Source organism: Solanum stenotomum, chromosome 1, assembly GCF_019186545.1.
Source record: "Solanum stenotomum isolate F172 chromosome 1, ASM1918654v1, whole genome shotgun sequence".
In the NCBI taxonomy this organism is placed as follows: Eukaryota; Viridiplantae; Streptophyta; class Magnoliopsida; order Solanales; family Solanaceae; genus Solanum; species Solanum stenotomum.
In genome coordinates, this window is record NC_064282.1 from 68,957,173 (window position 1) to 68,969,802 (window position 12,630).

General features: G+C 40.6%; 1 non-coding gene across 1 annotated transcript; it reads right to left on the reverse strand.

Annotated features, from left to right (window-relative positions):
* Positions 1–371: 371 nt before the first annotated feature.
* On the reverse strand, positions 372–478 carry LOC125853999 (small nucleolar RNA R71). The gene has a single exon (XR_007445298.1). It is a non-coding gene; the product is annotated as a small nucleolar RNA R71 (small nucleolar RNA).
* Between the last annotated feature and the right edge of the window lie 12,152 nt (positions 479–12,630).

Below are 12,630 nucleotides of genomic sequence, written 5' to 3' on the forward strand. Positions count from 1 at the left end.
CGGGGAGATTGCTAGGAGACTATGCTAAGCCAAATTACAATGGGATGCAGTCCAATGTAAGATGTCCTCCTGTTACAGCAAATAACTTTGAGATCAAGCATAGTGTTCTCCAAACAATAAAAAATAATTGTGTTTTCAGAGGGAAACAGAATGAGGATCCAACCAGTCATCTGATGGATTTTGATGAAATCATGAACACTTTTCACTACAATGGAGCATCGGACGATGCTATATACTTAAAGGCATTCCCTTTCTCTTTGAAGGATGATGCTAAGATCTGGCTATGAAGTTTACCTTCTGGATCAATCCACACCTGGGATGAAATAACGACAAAGTTTCTTGATAAGTATTTCTCACCAGCAAAAACAACTAGAATGAGGAAGGAGATTAGCAATTTCAGTCAACTAGAATCAGAAACGGTGTTTGAAGCATGGGAAGGATTCAAGGAATTGTTGAGGAAATGTCCACATAATGGAATAGAGCCATGGCTGCAGTTGACAAATTTCTATGAAGGATTATACCTTGCGTCACGGAGGATATTAAATAATGCAATGGGAGGACCGATAATGAAAAAGACACCTAAAGAAGCAATTGAAATTGTAAATGAACTTGCAGAGGATGACAATCAGTGGGTTGTAGAGAATTATGAAAGGAAGGAGACTGTAGGGGTGCACCAAGTTGATACTTACACTACCTTGTTGGCGCAGATTGCATCAATTGCAAAGGATGTGAAACAGTTGACTCTAGCCCAAGCTCAAATGACGCAATCAATAACGTGTGATTTTTGTGCAGGAAGGAATCCTACTCATGAATGTCAACAAAGGTCATTTATAGAAGAAAAGGTTAATGCTGTTGGAAACTTTAACAAAGGGAACTATCAAGAAGAAAACAATTTTAATGCAATGGGGCAAAGGCATCCTAGATTCTCATGGAGCTCATCAAATGGTAGTTTGAATGCGTGGCAACAGAACAATGTGAGAGGACAAGGACAAACACTTTAGGGGTACCAGAATCACCAGCGACAACAATATCAACCTTATGAGGGACAACATGGGAACCAATCGAGTTTGGAAGAGATGTTTAAAAGTTTCATCACTAAGGTTGATGAGCGGTTTGAAATTCAAGGTGCTTCTATTCGAAATTTAGAAAAGCAGGTTAGACAGATTGCCAATCAAATATCTGAAAGATCACCTGGAAATCTTCCAAGTGACACATTAAGGAACCCTAAGGAACTGAAAGTTTTGACTTTGCGAAGTGGACAAAAGTTAAATGATAATTGTAAAAGCAAAGCTTGTGAAGGTACAAAGATCCAAGATGAGAAACAAGGAAGTAAAAAAGTAGTAGGGAAGTCCAACGAAATTCAGAAAGGAAAGGAGAAGTCAGAACTAGAAATTAATTCTAAATACATGCCTACATTGCCTTCTTTTCAAAAAATGAAACGAGAGAAGCTTGACAAGTATTTTGGTAAGTTCTTAGAGATGCTAAAACAACTACATGTGAATATTCCTTTCACTGAGGTATTCACTCAAATGCCTGCATATGCTAAATTTTTGAAGGAAGTTTTATCCAGCAAGAGAAAATTGGAGGAAACATCAGTAGTCAAGTTGAATGCTCATTGTAGTGCCTTCCTTCAAAATAAACTACGTCAAAAATGTGGTGATCTGGGTAGTTTCACTATTCCATGTGCATTAGGGACTGCTAGATTTGAGAAATCCTTGTGTGACTCAGGAGATTCTATAAACCTCTTACCTTTGTCCATATTCAAAAAGCTGGAAGAGAGCTCAGAATCATAAAATCTACCCCAATGTCCTTACAGTTGGCTGACCAATCCACCATTATTCCTGAAGGGAAGTTGAAGATGTTCTAGTTAGGGTGGACAAGTTTGTGTTTCCAGTGGATTTTATCATGGTGGACATGGAAGAAAATAAGGAGGTTCAATTAATTCTTGGCCAACCATTCCTAGCTACTGGTAGAGCAATCCTTGATGTGTATGAAGGGAAACTGATGCTTAGAGTTGGAGAGGAAAAGGTAGTATTCAATATGAAGAAGGTGAATGAGCTCACATTTAAGACAACTAAGTCGAATAAAAAGATCATAGCATGGGTGTGTATGCTTGGCCAAGCCTGCACAAGGGAGCCAGACACTATTTTCGACACCGACTAAAGAGAGTCAGGGAAGTTTCCTTTACATTTGCATTTTCTTTACGCCATGGGGACCTGTCATAGCTTAAGTGTGGGGGTGTAGGGGTTGTAAATAACTAAAACAAAAGATATATTTTCTTTTTAGGGTAGTTTGTTTGTTGTACTTCTCTGGGTTTCTTGTCTGACTCTTTTACCATAGTCGTATTTGTAACAACTCGAAAACCAGACCTAGAAAAAAATTACAGAAAATTTACCTAAACCAGTGAACCACGACAGGGTTCATGGATCATGATAGGGTCCACGGTCCATTGACATGCCCGTGGTGGTGAGTTAGACTCCACCAGGCCCAAACGTCAGACCACGGGACCTTTCACGGGCCGTGGTCTTGATGACGGACCGTGGTGGCGTCCGTAGAGGCTGAATGAGTAGGCCACCAAGCCTAGCCCTCAGACCCCCCATGCTTAAGTGAGGACCACGAGGACCTTCACGGTCGGTGGTCCTGACGACGGGTCGTGGGAGCGTCCGTGAAGGCCACCCAGTAGACCCTCAGACCTGAGCCTCCGGACCTTAGCCCAAGTCAGGACCACGGGGACCTTCACGGTCCATGGTCCTCTACACGGGTCGTGGTAGGGGCTCGTGGACAAGGCCCCCATAACCAGTAGCCACTAGCCAAGGACTATGAACGGTCCCACGGTCCGTGGTCCTTTCACGATCCGTGAAAGTGGCTGTGGTCAGGCCTGCCAGATTTTTAAGTATGGTTATTTCGGTCTTTTCCCCTATTCATTGGACATCTAAACTCCATCATTTAACCACTAAACTATGTAATTTTGTTCAGTTTTAACGTAGAAACATAACTAGAACTTACCTAAGTCAGATCATTCATCAAAACTTAGAAAAATTATAGCGTAAGAAGAGAAAGAGGTCGAACAACCCTAGTTCAAGAACACAACAAGGTTCCATCAGTTCTAGCCCCGAAATCGAAAGATTTCTTCATGAAATTCGTTACCAGGTATGTGGAATTTCACTAGTGGGTTCCTTTCACCCATTAGGTCCCTAGATTTCAGTCAGAATCTTGATTCCCTTAATATTATCTAGACCTAGGGTTTCTTGAATGTTAGAATTATTGGGTGTTTAGCTGTTAGAATGATCCAAATCATTTATCATGTTGTAGTATTATTTTTGCCCAGATTCATGCATAAACTCAGAACCTTAACTATGTAGTTCTTTTAGTTCATGAATTCCATATGCTATTCAGTTATATACATTAACATGTCTCAGTTTTCAAATGCATTATTATCAGTATATTAATGTTGCATTCTCAGTTTGCATGTTAGTATTTTGAGCTATTCGGTATTACAACATTTCTGTCATAAAGTGTTAATTACTTAATCATATGGGAAGCTTAATACCGAGTGGACTAGGGTGAGTCACCCTCAAGTCCCAGAATTACGTGCCCCGTAGGTTGTAAGTCCCCTCTGTGGGCATCAATTTAGTGATCACGCCAGCATGCCTTTATACCTCTGGCAGGGTATATTGGGTCCTCTCGATGGGGAGTATATATCGACGTCCATATTTAGCTCATGTGGTTTTATGTCGGTTATTAGTAGCTCCCTTACAGTTCAGTCAGATTTTATTGCATTGACCATGTTATCAGTATAGTTCAGTATTCAGTCTCAGCATGTTACAAACTTGGTCATTGCATTCAGTTTAGTCATGTACAATACTTTCAGTATCCTTATCATGTTCAGATTATACCATTGCTTTATTGCTTGTTCAGTTATGTTATTATTCAATTTTATTCTATCCTATATGCTCAATACCTTTCAAGTACTGACGCATAATCTGCGCTACATATTCTTGTGATTTAGGTTCAGGTCCTCAACAATTAGATCACGCACAGATCGGTTCCCGATCTTCAGTTCAGCAGAATCAACTTGGTGAGTCCTCATTCTTCGAGGACTAGTGACATGATTATCTTTCTTGCTTTTAGCTTTGGTTTCAGTTTTGCTAGATCTAGATAGAGCATGTCCCAGCATTTCTAGTCAGTAGAGGCTTTATTTCAGACATAGTTAGTTTCAGCTTAGTGTTAGAGTTTGACTTTTCATTTGTATTCAAACTCTCAGTTTTCATATATTCAGATTTAGTATATGGGTATTCCCCATCATTTCAGATTTTCTTATGATTTAGCTTCCACACAGTTTTATTGCTTCAGTTTATCTTTAGTATGCTTATGATTATACCAGCAGGGTTAGCTTGGGGTCACTCGTGATCCCAGGTCTCGTGTCCACGTCCAGGTGTAGCCTCGGGGCGTGACAAACTTAATATCAGAGCATTAGGTTTAAGTGTCCTAGGATGTCTGAAAAGCCGCACTAAGTAGAGTCTTTTTCATGGGTGTGAAGTGCTCTACATCTAATGAGAAGGAGGCTATGAAATGTTTTAGGGAAAACTTCAATTTATTTGTTACTCTTATCGTGCGTAAGGTATGATCGAATTCCTCGTGCTAATCCTTCTTTATGCGCTTTCAGATCATGGCTAATCGTAGAGCTTATGGAACAAATGTGAATGCTAGGAATGCAAATGCAGCTCCTCCAGTCCCCAGATCAGGAAGTTTTTGATGCTGAATTTTGGAACGCTATCCAGTTGTTGGCTCAGAGTGTGACCAACTAGACAACAGGTTCTAGCTACGGCAAATGCTAATGTTGGGTCAGCTGCATCTAGAGTTCGTGATATCATTATGAGGATCCCCAAAGCTTCATTGATGAGGTCAAGAAAATCTTTGGAGTGACGTAGGTAACTGGAAATAATCGGGTTGAGTTGGCTTCTTACCAGCTTAAGGATGTAGCTCATATCTGGTATACTAAGTGGAAGGAGAACAGGGGTACATATGCGAGTCCTATCACTTGGGAATGCTTTCGTGAGACCTTTCTAGATAGGTTTTCCCAAGAGAGTTGATGGAGGCAAAAGCTCAGGAGTTTATGAATTTGAGGTAGGGTTCTATGACGGTCCAAGAGTATGGACTCAAGTTCACCCAACTCTCCAGGTATGCTCCTCACATGGTTGTTGATTCCAGGACTCAAATGAACAAGTTCATGTATGGGGTATCCGATCTTGTTAAAACAGAGTGTAGAAATGCCATGTTACTTGAAGATATGAACATCTCTAGGCTTATGTCTCATGCTCAGCAGGTTGAAGGTGATGAGCTGAGGGAACAGGCCAATGAGAATAAGAAAGCTAGGACAGGCAACTATGACCATTCTCAACAGAAATAGAGTGGTGGAAATCGCTCGCAGTTTCAGTAGAAGTCTTCAACTCTAGCACCTTCATCAGCTAGTGTTCCATCATCCAAGTTCTGAAATGATCAGAAAGGTAGGGCATTAGGTTCTAAGACTCAAGGTACTATTTTAGGCACTAGAACCTACCCAACTTGTCCAAAGTGTGGTAAGAACCATCCGGGAGAGTGTCTTGCAGGAAATGAAGGATGTTTTTGGATGTGGTCAGTCTGGTCACAGGTTGAAGATTGTCCTTCTAAGCATGGTCAAGGAGGAAACAATGGTATAGCTCACTCTACAACTTCAGCAGCACCAGTAGGTCGCCCGACTCAGCAGGGTAACTCATCTGATACAGGTGGCGGTCAGCGCCAAAACAGGTTGTATGCTCTTAAAGCTCTCCAGGATCAGGAAGACTCTCCGAATGTAGTCACTAATAGGTTACGAGTCTTTGACTTAGATGTTTATGTTTTGTTAGATCCAGGGGCTACTCTCTCCTTTGTAACTCCTTATATAGCAGTCAACTTTAGTGTTGGTCCAGAAACTCTCTCAAAACCCTTCTCAGTCTCTACTCCAATCGGTGACCCAGTTATAGCTAGACGAATATACAGAAATTGCCCTATCACAGTCTCCCAAAAATTCACCTCAGCAGATCTCGTAGATTTAAAAATGGTAGACTTCGATGTCATTGTAGGCATGGATTGGTTACATTCTTGTTATGCCTCAATTGATTGTAGAACTAGGATTGTTCGTTTTCAGTTTCCAGACGAACCAAACTTAGAATGGAAGGGTAGTAGCTTAGCGCCTATAGGTCGATTCATTTCTTACCTTAAGGCTAGAAAAATGATTTCTAAGGGTTATCTCTATCATCTAGTTTGGGTTAAGGATTCAAGCTCTGAAACCCCAACTCTTGAGTCAGTTCCAGTAGTCAATGAGTTCCCAAAAGTGTTTCTAGAAGATTTTCCCGAAGTTCCTCCTGAACGGGAAATCGACTTTGGAATTGATCTCCTTCCAGATACCCAACCTATATTTATTCCTCCTTACAAAATGGCTCCAACTGAGCTTAATGAATTGAAAGAGCAGTTGAAAGACCTTTTAGATAAGGCCTTCATCAGACCCAACATTTCCCCATGGGGTGCACTAGTATTTTTCGTGAAGAAGAAAGATGGTTCTCTCAAAATGTGCATTGACTATAGGCAGTTGAACAAGGTCACAATCAAGAATAAGTATCCCATTTCCAGGATTGATGACTTGTTTGACCAACTTCAGGGTGCTAGTCATTTCTCAAACATAGACCTCAGATCCGGTTATCATCAACTTAGAGTCAGAGATAGTGACATTCCGAAGACAGCCTTCAGAACTTACTATGGTCATTATGAATTTGTAGTTATGTCATGTGGACTAACCAATGCTCATGCATCCTTCATGGATTTGATGAACATAGTGTTCAAGCAGTATTTGGACTTGTCCTTTATCATCTTTATTAATGATATCCTCATTTACTTTAGGAATGAGGAAGAACATGCAAATCATTTGAGGGTTGTTCTGCAAACTCTCAAAGATCGCCAGTTATTCGCTAAGTTTAGCTAATGTGAGTTTTGGTTGTAATTTGTTGCTTTCCTTGGTCTCATTGTGTCTAGCGAAGGGATCCGAGTGGATTCTCAGAAAATAGAAGCAGTGAAACAATGGCCCAGACCTACCTCTCCTACAAATATCAGAAGTTTCTTAGGTCTAGCAAGTTATTACAGAAGGTTCGTGGAAAGATTTTCATCCATAGCCTCTCCAATTACTAAGTTGACGCAGAAGAAGGTTAAGTTTTAGTGGTCAAATGATTGTGAGAAGAGCTTCGCAGAAGTGAAAACTAGGTTGACTACAGTTCTCGTTTTGACTCTACCAGAGGGTTCAGACGGTTCTGTGATCTACTGTGATGCATCTAGAGTTTGCCTAGGTTGTGTGTTGATGCAATGAGGTAAGGTTATAGCTTATGCTTCAAGATAGCTTAAGGTACATGAGAAGAACTATCCGACTCATGCCTCGAGCTAGCAACAGTTGTGTTTGCACTCAAGATTTGGAGACACTACTTGTATTATGTTCACGTAGATATGTTCACAGACCATAAGAGCCTTTAGTATGTGTTCACCTAAAAAGAGTTGAATCTTCACCAGAGGAGATGGCTTGAGTTCCTCAAATATTATGATATGAGTGTGCATTACCATCCTAGTAAGGCCAATGTAGTAGCAGATGCTCTTAGCAGACTACCAGAGGGTTCAGATGGTTATGTGATCTACTGTGATGCATCCAGAGTCGGCCTAGGTTGTGTGTTGATGCAGCAAGGTAAGGTTATAACTTATGCTTCTAGACAGCTTAAGGTACATGAGAAGAACTATCCGACTCGCGACCTCAAGCTAGCAATAGTTGTGTTTGCACTCAAGATTTGGAGACACTACTTGTATGGTGTTCACGTAGATATGTTCACAGACCATAAGAGCCTTCAGTATGTTTTCACCCAGAAAGAGTTGAATATTCGCTAGAGGAGATAGCTCAAGTTCCTCAAAGATTATGATATGAGTGTGCATTACCATCCTCGTAAGGCCAATGTAGTAGCATATGCTCTTAACAGACTATCTATGGGTAGTGTAGCACATGTTGAGGAAGAAAGAAAGGAACTAGCAATGGATGTTCACAGACTTGCTCGATTAGGAGTTCGTCTTATGAGCATATCAGATAGTGGTGTAATAGTTCAGAATGGGTCAGGATCTTCGTTGGTAGTGAAGGTTAAGGAAAAACAAGACAATGATCTGATATTGCTTCAACTAAAGGTGCAGTCCATCAGTAGAGAGTTGAGGTTTTCTCCCAAGGGGGAGATGGTGTGCTTCACTATCAGGGTCGATTATGTGTTCCTAAGGTGGAAGAAGCCCATAATTCCAGATATTCTATTCATCCAGGCGCCACTAAGATGTACCGTGATTTGCGGGAAGTCTTTTGGTGGAATGGTATGAAAAGAGACATAGCGGATTTTGTGGCTAAGTGCCCCAATTGTCAGCAAGTCAAGGTAGAACATTAGAAACAAGGATGTATGACTCAAAGATCGACATTCCTTCTTGGAAGTGGGAAGTGATCAACATGGACTTCCTCACAGGTTTACCTCGTACTCGCAGACATGATGACTCAATTTGGGTGATTGTTGATAGAGTTACTAAGTCTGCATGCTTTTTGGCTATCAAGACTACAGAATCGATGGAGGACTACACCAATCTTTACATTAATGAGATATTCAGGTTGCATGTGGTTCCTTTGTCTATCATCTCAGATAGAGGTCATCAGTTTACCTCTCATTTCTGCTGGAAGTCATTCACAAAGGTCTTGGTAGTCAGGTTAACCTTAGCATAACATTTCATCCGCAGACGGATGGTCAGGCAGAGCGTACCATTCAGACCTTAGAGGACATGTTGATAGCTTGTGTGATCGACTTCAAGGGTAGTTGGGATGATCATCTTCCTCTTATAGAGTTCGCCTACAATAATAGTTATCATTCCACCATTCAGATGGCCCCTTATGAGGCATTGTATGGGTGTAGATGTAGATCTCTGGTTAGTTGGTTTGAAGTGGGCGAAGCAGCCTTGATATGGCCAAATTCAGTTCATGATGTTATGGAGAAAGTGTAGCTCATTAGAGATAGACTTAATACAGCCTAGAGTCGCTGGAAGTCCTATGCAGATGTAAGAAGAAGGGAACTAAAGTTCCAAGTTGATGATTGGGTTTTCCTGAAAGTGGCACCTATGAAAGGGGTGATGAGATTTGGCAAGAAAGGAAAGCTTGGTCCTAAATATGTAGGCCCTTATAAGATCTTAAAAAGGGTTGGTAAAGTAGCTTATGAGTTAGAGTTGCCAACAGAACTAGTAGCAGGGCATCTAATTTTTCACATTTCGTTGTTGAAGAAGTGTGTGGGTGACCCAGCGTCTATTGTGCCTTTAGAAAGTGTGGCTGTGAAGTATAGTCTCACTTATAAAGAGGTACCTATTGAAATTCTTGATCGTCAGGTTCGAAGGTTGAGAAACAAAAAAGTTGTTTCAGTCAAGGTTTTGTGGAGGAGTCAGTCCGTCGAGGGAGCTACTTGGGAAGCAGAAACAGTCATGAAGGCCAAGTATCCTCACCTCTTTCCTTCCGATTCCATTCCAGCTTGAGGTAATAGTTCCTCTTCAGTTTTTCAGTCATTCATGAGTAAATTCAGTCTTAGTGTCATGTTCCTTCAGTTTGTACTTGCATTTTCAGTGTATTTGCATGTTCTTGGAACTTAGTTCAGTCAGAAGTCAGTTTCTAGAACTTAGTGGTAGGGTTTGCAGCTCTTTCCCTCCATTACAGCTAGTTTAGTCTTCATTCGATGACGAATGTTCCCAAGAGGGAGATATTGTAACAACTCAAAAACCAGACCTAGAAAAAAATAGCAGAAAATTTACCTGAACCAGTGAACCACGGCAGATTTCACGGACCATGATAGGGTCCACGGTCCGTTGACCCGCCCGTAGTGGTGAGTTAAACTCCACCAGGCCCAAACATCAGACCACGGGTCGTGGTCTTGACGTCGGACCGTGGTGGCGTCTATAGAGGCTGAACCAGTAGGCTACCAAGCCTAGCCCTCAAACTCCCCATGCCTAAGTGAGGACCACGAGGACCTTCATGGATCGTGGTCCTGACGACGGGTCGTGGGGACGTTCGTGAAGGCCACCCAATGACCCTTAGACCTGAGCCTCCGGACCTCAACCTAAGTGAGGACCATGGGGACCTTCATGGTCTGTGTTCCTCCACACGAGCCGTGGTAGGGGCTCGTGGACAAAACCTCCAGAACCAGTAGCCACTGGCCAAGGACCACGACCGGTCCCACGGTCCATGAAAGTGGCCCTGGTCAGCCCCGCCGGATTTTTAAGTATGGTTATTTTGGTATTTTCCCCTATTCGTTGGATACCTAAACTACGTTGTTTAACCCCTAAACTACGTGGTTTTGGTTAATTTTAGCCTAGAAACATAATAATAACTTACCTAAGTCAAATCATTCATCAAAACGTAAAAAAATTAGAGCGTAAGAGGAGAAAGAGGTTGAACAACCCTAGTTCAAGAATGCAACAAGGTTCCATCAGTTCCAGCCCCAAAATCGAAAGATTTCTCTGTGAAATTCGTCACGAGGTATGTGGGACTTCACTAGTGAGTTCCTTTCACCCATTAGGTCCCTAGATTTCAATCAGAATCTTGATTCCCTTAATATTATCTAGACATAGGGTTTCTTGAATGTTACAATTGTTGGGATTTTAGCTGTTAGAATGATCCAAATCATATTATCATGTTATAGTATTGTTTTTGCCCAAATTCATGCATAAACTCATAACCCTAGCTATGTAGTTCCTTTAGTTCATGAATTCCATATGCTAGGTCAGTCAATTCAGTTATATACATAAACATACCTCAGTTTTCGAATGCATTATTATCAGTATATTAATGTTGCATTCTCAGTTTGCATATTAGTATTTTGAGCTATCTAGTATTACAGCATTTCCGTCATAAAGTGTTAATTACTTAATCATATGGGAAGCTTAATACCGAGTGGACTAGGGTGAGTCAACCTCAAGTCCTAGAACTACATGCCCCGTAGGTTGTAAGTCCCCTTGTGGGCATCATTTCAGTGATCACGCCAGCAGGCCTCTATACCTCTGGCAGGGTATATTGGGTCCTCTCGATGGGGCGTATACGTCAAACTTCACATTTAGCTCATGTGGTTTATGTCGGTTATTAGTAGCTCCCTTACAGTTCAGTCACATTCTATTGCATTGACCATGTTATCAGTATAATTCAGTATTCAGTCTCAGCATGTTATAAACTTGGTCATTGCATTTAGTTTAGTCATGTACAATACTTTCAATATCCTTATCATGTTCAGATTATACCATTGCTTTATTGTTTGTTTAGTTATGTTATTATTCAATTTTATTCAATCCTATATGCTCAGCACCTTTCAAGTACTGATGCATACTATGCGCTATATCTTCTCGTGATATAGGTTTAGGTCCTCAGCAGTCAGATCACGCATAGATCGGTTCCTGATCTTCAGTTCAGCAGCATCAGCTTGGTGAGGCCTCATTCTTCGAGGACTAGTCATATGATTATCTTTCTTGCTTTTAACTTTAGTTTCAGTTTTGCTAAATCTAGCTAGGGCATGTCCCAACATTTCTAGTCAGTAGAGGCTTTATTTCAGACATAGTTAGTTTCAGCTTAGTGTTAGAGTTTGACTTTTCATTTGTATTCAAATTTTCAGTTTTCATATATTCAGATTTAGTATATGGGTATTCCCCATCATTTTAGATTTTCTTATGATTTAGCTTCTGCACTGTTTTATTCCCGTGTCCGTGTCCAGGGGGTAGCGTCGGGACATGAAAATATTTATTTTGAATCAGACATTTTTTAGGATAAGAGTCGTAGCATAATTGTTGAACAAGTGCTAGAGGTATAAATTGCATGATTCCTATGTAGAGGTTGTATTGCTTGCTTAATTGAAATTTACTTACTTGTTGGCATGTGAAGTTGAGGCATTATCAATCCTTGAATATTGTGTGGTGAGAAGATCTTGATATGTACTCATGTTTGAAAGAATTTAAAACTTGGCATGGTAGTTTTTTGAGGCGAAATTCTAGGACTATTTGAGGAAGAATATGATTATAGGCTTTCTTTGATTAACCCACTTCTAGCCTAAATTCACCGACCATTGATGATAAGTATCCCTAATCAACCAATTTGAGCCTTATAATAATCTATTTTCTTTGATTAGTCGTTACATCCCTTTAGTCTAATCCCCCTATGTGTCACTCTCTTAATTGGAATTATAAGCGGAAGTGTAGAGAATTGAATTATGAAAACAAAAAAAAGAAACAAAAAGAAACGCTAGGTTACAAAGAAGAGGAGGTGGAACACGTTGTACACTACTCGAATCCAAAACGGAAGTTGGGATTCATAGTTTGATTACTATGTCTTCTTTTTCATCTTTGTTCTTAGTAAACTTGTTCTCATCCATGGAATAGATTCTTAAAGGGTATTTGACAAATTTATTGTATTGATGAATTTGTTGGGATTTTGATTTTCATTCTTATGCTTGAGCTAGTTATGGGTGTTTGAATTGAATTGCAACCTTGTTCATTATTTTATTTAATCGAAAGAGGAATATCTTGGTGAATATTGTT